This window comes from Paralichthys olivaceus, chromosome 5 (genome assembly GCF_024713975.1).
Source record: "Paralichthys olivaceus isolate ysfri-2021 chromosome 5, ASM2471397v2, whole genome shotgun sequence".
Classification (NCBI taxonomy): domain Eukaryota; kingdom Metazoa; phylum Chordata; class Actinopteri; order Pleuronectiformes; family Paralichthyidae; genus Paralichthys; species Paralichthys olivaceus.
Genome location: NC_091097.1, coordinates 23,389,233 through 23,399,232, shown reverse-complemented (window position 1 = coordinate 23,399,232; position 10,000 = coordinate 23,389,233). Strand labels below are relative to the sequence as shown.

Below are 10,000 nucleotides of genomic sequence, written 5' to 3'. Positions count from 1 at the left end.
CCATACCACCCTGAACACGCCCGATCTCGTCCGATCTCGGAAGCTAAGCAGGGTCGGGCCTGGTTAGTACTTGGATGGGAGACCGCCTGGGAATACCAGGTGCTGTAAGCTTTTTAGACTTTTCTTTGCAGAGGGCGCTGTTGCTGCTGCTTCAGAGGAGACACCTCTTGGAAAGAGCAGGAAAGACTGTTCATCAAAGGAAAAAAGAATATGGAACCCTCACATCATTACTGAAAGGTGAAAGTGAGCATTCATCAGATTTGTTTCTAATCAAAACACTACTTTATTCATGTTTTATTAACATATCATTTTCAAATTGTCTTATTTGGAGAGAGCGATGAAAGAGCAGGGAGTTTACTCTGCATCAAGGAAACAACTGGATATGAAACACTGACAATATTGCTGAAGGTCATTTTTGAAAATTGTAATGATTTTTTTCTTGCAACGATATGACAATATTGCACCTTGAGATTGATTTTGGAACAATTGACCCCCCCGCCCACCCACACCTCAAGATTCTATGGTTGCAAAGCAACAGAAGAACCATTGATGATGGTGATGATTCACATGTATAAAGGAGGTATTGTGGGTGGAGTTAATCGCTTACGGCCATACCACCCTGAACACGCCCGATCTCGTCCGATCTCGGAAGCTAAGCAGGGTTGGGCCTGGTTAGTACTTGGATGGGAGACCGCCTGGGAATACCAGGTGCTGTAAGCTTTTTAGACTTTTCTTTGCAGAGGGCGCTGTTGCTGCTGCTTCAGAGGAGACACCTCTTGGAAAGAGCAGGAAAGACTGTTCATCAAAGGAAAAAAGAATATGGAACCCTCACATCATCGGTGATTGTGAGCATTCATCAGATTTGTTTCTAATCAAAACACTACTTTATTCATGTTTTATTAACATATCATTTTCAAATCGTCTTATTTGGAGAGAGCGATGAAAGAGCAGGGAGTTTACTCTTCATAAGGGAAACAACTGGATATGAAACACTGACAATATTGCTGAAGGTCATTTTTGAAAATTGTAATGATTTTTTTCTTGCAACGATATGACAAAATTGCACCTTGAGATTGATTTTGAAACAATTGACCCCCCCAACCCACCCACACATCAAGATGCTATGGTTGCAAAGCAACAGAAGAACCATTGATGATGGTGATGATTCACATGTATAAAGGAGGTATTGTGGGTGGAGTTAATCGCTTACGGCCATACCACCCTGAACACGCCCGATCTCGTCCGATCTCGGAAGCTAAGCAGGGTCAGGCCTGGTTAGTACTTGGATGGGAGACCGCCTGGGAATACCAGGTGCTGTAAGCTTTTTAGACTTTTCTTTGCAGAGGGCGCTGTTGCTGCTGCTTCAGAGGAGACACCTCTTGGAAAGAGCAGGAAAGACTGTTCATCAAAGGAAAAAAGAATATGGAACCCTCACATCATTGGTGAGAGTGAGCATTCATCAGATTTGTTTCTAATCAAAACACTACTTTATTCATGTTTTATTAACATATCATTTTCAAATTGTCTTATTTGGAGAGAGCGATGAAAGAGCAAGGAGTTTACTCTGCATCAGGGAAACAACTAGATATGAAACACTGACAATATTGCTGAAGGTCATTTTTGAAAATTGTAATGATTTCTTTCTTGCAACGATATGACAAAATTGCACCTTGAGATTGATTTTGGAACAATTGACCCCCCCGCCCACCCACACCTCAAGATTCTATGGTTGCAAAGCAACAGAAGAACCATTGATGATGGTGATGATTCACATGTATAAAGGAGGTATTGTGGGTAGAGTTAATCGCTTACGGCCATACCACCCTGAACACGCCCGATCTCGTCTGATCTCGGAAGCTAATCAGGATCGGGCCTGGTTAGTACTTCGATGGGAGACCGCTTGGGAATACCAGGTGCTGTAAGCTTTTAAGACTTTTCTTTGCAGAGGGCGCTGTTGCTGCTGCTTCAGAGGAGACACCTCTTGGAAAGAGCAGGAAAGACTGTTCATCAAAGGAAAAAAGAATATGGAACCCTCACATCATCACTGAAAGGTGAGAGTGAGCATTCATCAGATTTGTTTCTAATCAAAACACTACTTTATTCATGTTTTATTAACATATCATTTTCAAATTGTCTTATTTGGAGAGAGCGATGAAAGAGCAGGAAGTTTACTCTGCATCAGGGAAACAACTGGATATGAAACCCTGACAATATTGCTGAAGGTCATTTTTGAAAATTGTAATGATTTTTTTCTTGCAACGATATGACAAAATTGCACCTTGAGATTGATTTTGGAACAATTGACCCTCCCGCCCACCCACACCTCAAGATTCTATGGTTGCAAAGCAACAGAAGAACCATTGATGATGGTGATGATTCACATGTATAAAGGAGGTATTGTGGGTGGAGTTAATCGCTTACGGCCATACCACCCTGAACACGCCCGATCTCGTCTGATCTCGGAAGCTAAGCAGGGTCGGGCCTGGTTAGTACTTGGATGGGAGACCGCCTGGGAATACCAGGTGCTGTAAGCTTTTTAGACTTTTCTTTGCAGAGGGCGCTGTTGCTGCTGCTTCAGAGGAGACACCTCTTGGAAAGAGCAGGAAAGACTGTTCATCAAAGGAAAAAAGAATATGGAACCCTCACATCATCACTGAAAGGTGAGAGTGAGCATTCATCAGATTTGTTTCTAATCAAAACACTACTTTATTCGTGTTTTATGAACATATCATTTTCAAATTGTCTTATTTGGAGAGAGCGATGAGAGAGCAGGGAGTTTACTCTGCATCAAGGAAACAACTGGATATGAAACACAGACAATATTGCTGAAGGTCACTTTTGAAAATCTTAATGATTTTTTTCTTGCAACGATATGACAAAATTGCACCTTGAGATTGATTTTGGAACAATTGACCCTCCCGCCCACCCACACCTCAAGATTCTATGGTTGCAAAGCAACAGAAGAACCATTGATGATGGTGATGATTCACATGTATAAAGGAGGTATTGTGGGTGGAGTTAATCGCTAACGGCCATACCACCCTGAACACGTCCGATCTCGGAAGCTAATCAGGATCGGGCCTGGTTAGTACTTCGATGGGAGACCGCTTGGGAATACCAGGTGCTGTAAGCTTTTAAGACTTTTCTTTGCAGAGGGCGCTGTTGCTGCTGCTTCAGAGGAGACACCTCTTGGAAAGAGCAGGAAAGACTGTTCATCAAAGGAAAAAAGAATATGGAACCCTCACATCATCACTGAAAGGTGAGAGTGAGCATTCATCAGATTTGTTTCTAATCAAAACACTACTTTATTCATGTTTTATTAACATATCATTTTCAAATTGTCTTATTTGGAGAGAGCGATGAAAGAGCAGGGAGTTTACTCTGCATCAGGGAAACAACTGGATATGAAACACTGACAATATTGCTGAAGGTCATTTTTGAAAATTGTAATGATTTTTTTCTTGCAACGATATGACAATATTGCACCTTGAGATTGATTTTGGAACAATTGACCCTCCCGCCCACCCACACCTCAAGATTCTATGGTTGCAAAGCAACAGAAGAACCATTGATGATGGTGATGATTCACATGTATAAAGGAGGTATTGTGGGTGGAGTTAATCGCTTACGGCCATACCACCCTGAACACGCCCGATCTCGTCTGATCTCGGAAGCTAAGCAGGGTCGGGCCTGGTTAGTACTTGGATGGGAGACCGCCTGGGAATACCAGGTGCTGTAAGCTTTTTAGACTTTTCTTTGCAGAGGGCGCTGTTGCTGCTGCTTCAGAGGAGACACCTCTTGGAAAGAGCAGGAAAGACTGTTCATCAAAGGAAAAAAGAATATGGAACCCTCACATCATCACTGAAAGGTGAGAGTGAGCATTCATCAGATTTGTTTCTAATCAAAACACTACTTTATTCGTGTTTTATGAACATATCATTTTCAAATTGTCTTATTTGGAGAGAGCGATGAGAGAGCAGGGAGTTTACTCTGCATCAGGGAAACAACTGGATATGAAACACTGACAATATTGCTGAAGGTCACTTTTGAAAATCTTAATGATTTTTTTCTTGCAACGATATGACAAAATTGCACCTTGAGATTGATTTTGGAACAATTTACCCTCCCGCCCACCCACACCTCAAGATGCTATGGTTGCAAAGCAACAGAAGAACCATTGATGATGGTGATCATTCACATGTATAAAGGAGGTATTGTGGGTGGAGTTAATCGCTAACGGCCATACCACCCTGAACACGTCCGATCTCGGAAGCTAATCAGGATCGGGCCTGGTTAGTACTTCGATTGGAGACCGCTTGGGAATACCAGGTGCTGTAAGCTTTTAAGACTTTTCTTTGCAGAGGGCGCTGTTGCTGCTGCTTCAGAGGAGACACCTCTTGGAAAGAGCAGGAAAGACTGTTCATCAAAGGAAAAAAGAATATGGAACCCTCACATCATCACTGAAAGGTGAGAGTGAGCATTCATCAGATTTGTTTCTAATCAAAACACTACTTTATTCATGTTTTATTAACATATCATTTTCAAATTGTCTTATTTGGAGAGAGCGATGAAAGAGCAGGGAGTTTACTCTGCATCAGGGAAACAACTGGATATGAAACACTGACAATATTGCTGAAGGTCATTTTTGAAAATTGTAATGATTTTTTTCTTGCAACGATATGACAAAATTTCACCTTGAGATTGATTTTGGAACAATTGACCCCCCCAACCCACCCACACATCAAGATGCTATGGTTGCAAAGCAACAGAAGAACCATTGATGATGGTGATGATTCACATGTATAAAGGAGGTATTGTGGGTGGAGTTAATCGCTTACGGCCATACCACCCTGAACACGCCCGATCTCGTCCGATCTCGGAAGCTAAGCAGGGTCGGGCCTGGTTAGTACTTGGATGGGAGACCGCCTGGGAATACCAGGTGCTGTAAGCTTTTTAGACTTTTCTTTGCAGAGGGTGCTGTTGCTGCTGCTTCAGAGGAGACACCTCTTGGAAAGAGCAGGAAAGACTGTTCATCAAAGGAAAAAGAATATGGAACCCTCACATCATCACTGAAAGGTGAGAGTGAGCATTCATCAGATTTGTTTCTAATCAAAACACTACTTTATTCATGTTTTATTAACATATCATTTTCAAATTGTCTTATTTGGAGAGAGCGATGAAAGAGCAGGGAGTTTACTCTGCATCAAGGAAACAACTGGATATGAAACACTGACAATATTGCTGAAGGTCATTTTTGAAAATTGTAATGATTTTTTTCTTGCAACGATATGACAAAATTTCACTTTGAGATTAATTTTGGAACAATTGACCCCCCCAACCCACCCACACATCAAGATGCTATGGTTGCAAAGCAACAGAAGAACCATTGATGATGGTGATGATTCACATGTATAAAGGAGGTATTGTGGGTGGAGTTAATAGCTTACGGCCATACCACCCTGAACAAGCCCGATCTCGTCCGATCTCGGAAGCTAAGCAGGGTCGGGCCTGGTTAGTACTTGGATGGGAGACCGCCTGGGAATACCAGGTGCTGTAAGCTTTTTAGACTTTTCTTTGCAGAGGGCGCTGTTGCTGCTGCTTCAGAGGAGACACCTCTTGGAAAGAGCAGGAAAGACTGTTCATCAAAGGAAAAAGAATATGGAACCCTCACATCATCACTGAAAGGTGAGAGTGAGCATTCATCAGATTTGTTTCTAATCAAAACACTACTTTATTCATGTTTTATTAACATATCATTTTCAAATTGTCTTATTTGGAGAGAGCGATGAAAGAGCAGGGAGTTTACTCTGCATCAAGGAAACAACTGGATATGAAACACTGACAATATTGCTGAAGGTCATTTTTGAAAATTGTAATGATTTTTTTCTTGCAACGATATGACAAAATTTCACCTTGAGATTAATTTTGGAACAATTGACCCCCCCAACCCACCCACACATCAAGATGCTATGGTTGCAAAGCAACAGAAGAACCATTGATGATGGTGATGATTCACATGTATAAAGGAGGTATTGTGGGTGGAGTTAATCGCTTACGGCCATACCACCCTGAACACGCCCGATCTCGTCCGATCTCGGAAGCTAAGCAGGGTCGGGCCTGGTTAGTACTTGGATGGGAGACCGCCTGGGAATACCAGGTGCTGTAAGCTTTTTAGACTTTTCTTTGCAGAGGGCGCTGTTGCTGCTGCTTCAGAGGAGACACCTCTTGGAAAGAGCAGGAAAGACTGTTCATCAAAGGAAAAAAGAATATGGAACCCTCACATCATTACTGAAAGGTGAAAGTGAGCATTCATCAGATTTGTTTCTAATCAAAACACTACTTTATTCATGTTTTATTAACATATCATTTTCAAATTGTCTTATTTGGAGAGAGCGATGAAAGAGCAGGGAGTTTACTCTGCATCAAGGAAACAACTGGATATGAAACACTGACAATATTGCTGAAGGTCATTTTTGAAAATTGTAATGATTTTTTTCTTGCAACGATATGACAATATTGCACCTTGAGATTGATTTTGGAACAATTGACCCCCCCGCCCACCCACACCTCAAGATTCTATGGTTGCAAAGCAACAGAAGAACCATTGATGATGGTGATGATTCACATGTATAAAGGAGGTATTGTGGGTGGAGTTAATCGCTTACGGCCATACCACCCTGAACACGCCCGATCTCGTCCGATCTCGGAAGCTAAGCAGGGTTGGGCCTGGTTAGTACTTGGATGGGAGACCGCCTGGGAATACCAGGTGCTGTAAGCTTTTTAGACTTTTCTTTGCAGAGGGCGCTGTTGCTGCTGCTTCAGAGGAGACACCTCTTGGAAAGAGCAGGAAAGACTGTTCATCAAAGGAAAAAAGAATATGGAACCCTCACATCATCGGTGATTGTGAGCATTCATCAGATTTGTTTCTAATCAAAACACTACTTTATTCATGTTTTATTAACATATCATTTTCAAATCGTCTTATTTGGAGAGAGCGATGAAAGAGCAGGGAGTTTACTCTTCATAAGGGAAACAACTGGATATGAAACACTGACAATATTGCTGAAGGTCATTTTTGAAAATTGTAATGATTTTTTTCTTGCAACGATATGACAAAATTGCACCTTGAGATTGATTTTGAAACAATTGACCCCCCCAACCCACCCACACATCAAGATTCTATGGTTGCAAAGCAACAGAAGAACCATTGATGATGGTGATGATTCACATGTATAAAGGAGGTATTGTGGGTGGAGTTAATTGCTTACGGCCATACCACCCTGAACACTCCCGATCTCGGAAGCTAAGCAGGGTCGGGCCTGGTTAGTACTTGGATGGGAGACCGCCTGGGAATACCAGGTGCTGTAAGCTTTTTAGACTTTTCTTTGCAGAGGGCGCTGTTGCTGCTGCTTCTGCTTCAGAGGAGACACCTCTTGGAAAGAGCAGGAAAGACTGTTCATCAAAGGAAAAAGAATATGGAACCCTCACATCATCACTGAAAGGTCAGAGTGAGCATTCATCAGATTTGTTTCGAATCAAAACACTACTTTATTCATGTTTTATTAACATATCATTTTCAAATTGTCTTATTTGGAGAGAGTGATGAAAGAGCAGGGAGTTTACTCTGCATCAAGGAAACAACTGGATATGAAACACTGACAATATTGCTGAAGGTCATTTTTGAAAATTGTAATGATTTTTTTCTTGCAACGATATGACAAAATATCACCTTGAGATTGATTTTGGAACAATTGACCCCCCCAACCCACCCACACATCAAGATGCTATGGTTGCAAAGCAACAGAAGAACCATTGATGATGGTGATGATTCACATGTATAAAGGAGGTATTGTGGGTGGAGTTAATTGCTTATGGCCATACCACCCTGAACACTCCCGATCTCGGAAGCTAAGCAGGGTCGGGCCTGGTTAGTACTTGGATGGGAGACCGCCTGGGAATACCAGGTGCTGTAAGCTTTTTAGACTTTTCTTTGCAGAGGGCGCTGTTGCTGCTGCTTCTGCTTCAGAGGAGACACCTCTTGGAAAGAGCAGGAAAGACTGTTCATCAAAGGAAAAAGAATATGGAACCCTCACATCATCACTGAAAGGTGAGAGTGAGCATTCATCAGATTTGTTTCTAATCAAAACACTACTTTATTCATGTTTTATTAACATATCATTTTCAAATTGTCTTATTTGGAGAGAGCGATGAAAGAGCAGGGAGTTTACTCTGCATCAGGGAAACAACTGGATATGAAACACTGACAATATTGCTGAAGGTCATTTTTGAAAATTGTAATGATTTTTTTCTTGCAACGATATGACAAAATTTCACCTTGAGATTGATTTTGGAACAATTGACCCCCCCAACCCACCCACACATCAAGATGCTATGGTTGCAAAGCAACAGAAGAACCATTGATGATGGTGATGATTCACATGTATTGTGGGGTATTGTGGGTGGAGTTAATCGCTTACGGCCATACCACCCTGAACACGTCCGATCTCGGAAGCTAAGCAGGGTCGGGCCTGGTTAGTACTTGGATGGGAGACCGCCTGGGAATACCAGGTGCTGTAAGCTTCTTAGACTTTTCTTTGCAGAGGGCGCTGTTGCTACTGCTTCTGCTTCAGAGGAGACACCTCTTGGAAAGAGCAGGAAAGACTGTTCATCAAAGGAAAAAGAATATGGAACCCTCACATCATCACTGAAAGGTGAGAGTGAGCATTCATCAGATTTGTTTCGAATCAAAACACTACTTTATTCATGTTTTATTAACATATCATTTTCAAATTGTCTTATTTGGAGAGAGCGATGAAAGAGCAGGGAGTTTACTCTGCATCAAGGAAACAACTGGATATGAAACACTGACAATATTGCTGAAGGTCATTTTTGAAAATTGTAATGATTTTTTTCTTGCAACGATATGACAAAATTTCACTTTGAGATTAATTTTGGAACAATTGACCCCCCCAACCCACCCACACATCAAGATGCTATGGTTGCAAAGCAACAGAAGAACCATTGATGATGGTGATGATTCACATGTATAAAGGAGGTATTGTGGGTGGAGTTAATCGCTTACGGCCATACCACCCTGAACACGCCCGATCTCGTCCGATCTCGGAAGCTAAGCAGGGTCGGGCCTGGTTAGTACTTGGATGGGAGACCGCCTGGGAATACCAGGTGCTGTAAGCTTTTTAGACTTTTCTTTGCAGAGGGTGCTGTTGCTGCTGCTTCAGAGGAGACACCTCTTGGAAAGAGCAGGAAAGACTGTTCATCAGAGGAAAAAGAATATGGAACCCTCACATCATCACTGAAAGGTGAGAGTGAGCATTCATCAGATTTGTTTCTAATCAAAACACTACTTTATTCATGTTTTATTAACATATCATTTTCAAATTGTCTTATTTGGAGAGAGCGATGAAAGAGCAGGGAGTTTACTCTGCATCAAGGAAACAACTGGATATGAAACACTGACAATATTGCTGAAGGTCATTTTTGAAAATTGTAATGATTTTTTTCTTGCAACGATATGACAAAATTTCACCTTGAGATTAATTTTGGAACAATTGACCCCCCCAACCCACCCACACATCAAGATGCTATGGTTGCAAAGCAACAGAAGAACCATTGATGATGGTGATGATTCACATGTATAAAGGAGGTATTGTGGGTGGAGTTAATCGCTTATGGCCATACCACCCTGAACACGCCCGATCTCGTCCGATCTCGGAAGCTAAGCAGGGTCGGGCCTGGTTAGTACTTGGATGGGAGACCGCCTGAGAATACCAGGTGCTGTAAGCTTTTTAGACTTTTCTTTGCAGAGGGCGCTGTTGCTGCTGCTTCAGAGGAGACACCTCTTGGAAAGAGCAGGAAAGACTGTTCATCAAAGGAAAAAAGAATATGGAACCCTCACATCATTACTGAAAGGTGAAAGTGAGCATTCATCAGATTTGTTTCTAATCAAAACACTACTTTATTCATGTTTTATTAACATATC

At 41.9% G+C, this 10,000-nt stretch overlaps 12 non-coding genes and 5 pseudogenes across 12 annotated transcripts in view; all 17 read left to right on the top strand.

Annotated features, from left to right (window-relative positions):
- Positions 1–111, top strand: part of LOC138408635 (5S ribosomal RNA) — a 119-nt gene extending 8 nt beyond the window's left edge. Inside the window, exon 1 of the ribosomal RNA XR_011241954.1 lies at positions 1–111. This exon is cut by the window's left edge and continues 8 nt beyond it. This is a non-coding gene — a ribosomal RNA (5S ribosomal RNA).
- Positions 112–601: 490 nt separating this feature from the next.
- On the top strand, positions 602–720 carry LOC138409490 (5S ribosomal RNA). The gene has a single exon (XR_011242713.1). It is a non-coding gene; the product is annotated as a 5S ribosomal RNA (ribosomal RNA).
- Positions 721–1,204: 484 nt separating this feature from the next.
- Positions 1,205–1,323, top strand: LOC138408548 (5S ribosomal RNA). Its single transcript, XR_011241867.1, has one exon. It is a non-coding gene; the product is annotated as a 5S ribosomal RNA (ribosomal RNA).
- A 483-nt stretch (positions 1,324–1,806) lies between these two features.
- On the top strand, positions 1,807–1,925 carry LOC138409145 (5S ribosomal RNA). The gene has a single exon (XR_011242465.1). It is a non-coding gene; the product is annotated as a 5S ribosomal RNA (ribosomal RNA).
- A 490-nt stretch (positions 1,926–2,415) lies between these two features.
- LOC138410130 (5S ribosomal RNA) lies at positions 2,416–2,534 on the top strand. The gene has a single exon (XR_011242926.1). It is a non-coding gene; the product is annotated as a 5S ribosomal RNA (ribosomal RNA).
- Positions 2,535–3,024: 490 nt separating this feature from the next.
- Positions 3,025–3,133, top strand: LOC138409955 (5S ribosomal RNA; annotated as a pseudogene).
- Positions 3,134–3,623: 490 nt separating this feature from the next.
- LOC138410129 (5S ribosomal RNA) lies at positions 3,624–3,742 on the top strand. Its single transcript, XR_011242925.1, has one exon. It is a non-coding gene; the product is annotated as a 5S ribosomal RNA (ribosomal RNA).
- A 490-nt stretch (positions 3,743–4,232) lies between these two features.
- On the top strand, positions 4,233–4,341 carry LOC138409972 (5S ribosomal RNA; annotated as a pseudogene).
- A 491-nt stretch (positions 4,342–4,832) lies between these two features.
- On the top strand, positions 4,833–4,951 carry LOC138408624 (5S ribosomal RNA). The gene has a single exon (XR_011241943.1). It is a non-coding gene; the product is annotated as a 5S ribosomal RNA (ribosomal RNA).
- Positions 4,952–5,441: 490 nt separating this feature from the next.
- On the top strand, positions 5,442–5,560 carry LOC138408481 (5S ribosomal RNA). Its single transcript, XR_011241800.1, has one exon. It is a non-coding gene; the product is annotated as a 5S ribosomal RNA (ribosomal RNA).
- Positions 5,561–6,050: 490 nt separating this feature from the next.
- LOC138408613 (5S ribosomal RNA) lies at positions 6,051–6,169 on the top strand. The gene has a single exon (XR_011241932.1). It is a non-coding gene; the product is annotated as a 5S ribosomal RNA (ribosomal RNA).
- A 490-nt stretch (positions 6,170–6,659) lies between these two features.
- LOC138409377 (5S ribosomal RNA) lies at positions 6,660–6,778 on the top strand. Its single transcript, XR_011242684.1, has one exon. It is a non-coding gene; the product is annotated as a 5S ribosomal RNA (ribosomal RNA).
- A 484-nt stretch (positions 6,779–7,262) lies between these two features.
- LOC138409444 (5S ribosomal RNA) lies at positions 7,263–7,371 on the top strand (annotated as a pseudogene).
- Positions 7,372–7,867: 496 nt separating this feature from the next.
- Positions 7,868–7,976, top strand: LOC138409505 (5S ribosomal RNA; annotated as a pseudogene).
- A 495-nt stretch (positions 7,977–8,471) lies between these two features.
- On the top strand, positions 8,472–8,580 carry LOC138409645 (5S ribosomal RNA; annotated as a pseudogene).
- Positions 8,581–9,076: 496 nt separating this feature from the next.
- Positions 9,077–9,195, top strand: LOC138408602 (5S ribosomal RNA). Its single transcript, XR_011241921.1, has one exon. It is a non-coding gene; the product is annotated as a 5S ribosomal RNA (ribosomal RNA).
- Positions 9,196–9,685: 490 nt separating this feature from the next.
- Positions 9,686–9,804, top strand: LOC138408175 (5S ribosomal RNA). Its single transcript, XR_011241493.1, has one exon. It is a non-coding gene; the product is annotated as a 5S ribosomal RNA (ribosomal RNA).
- Positions 9,805–10,000: the final 196 nt, after the last annotated feature.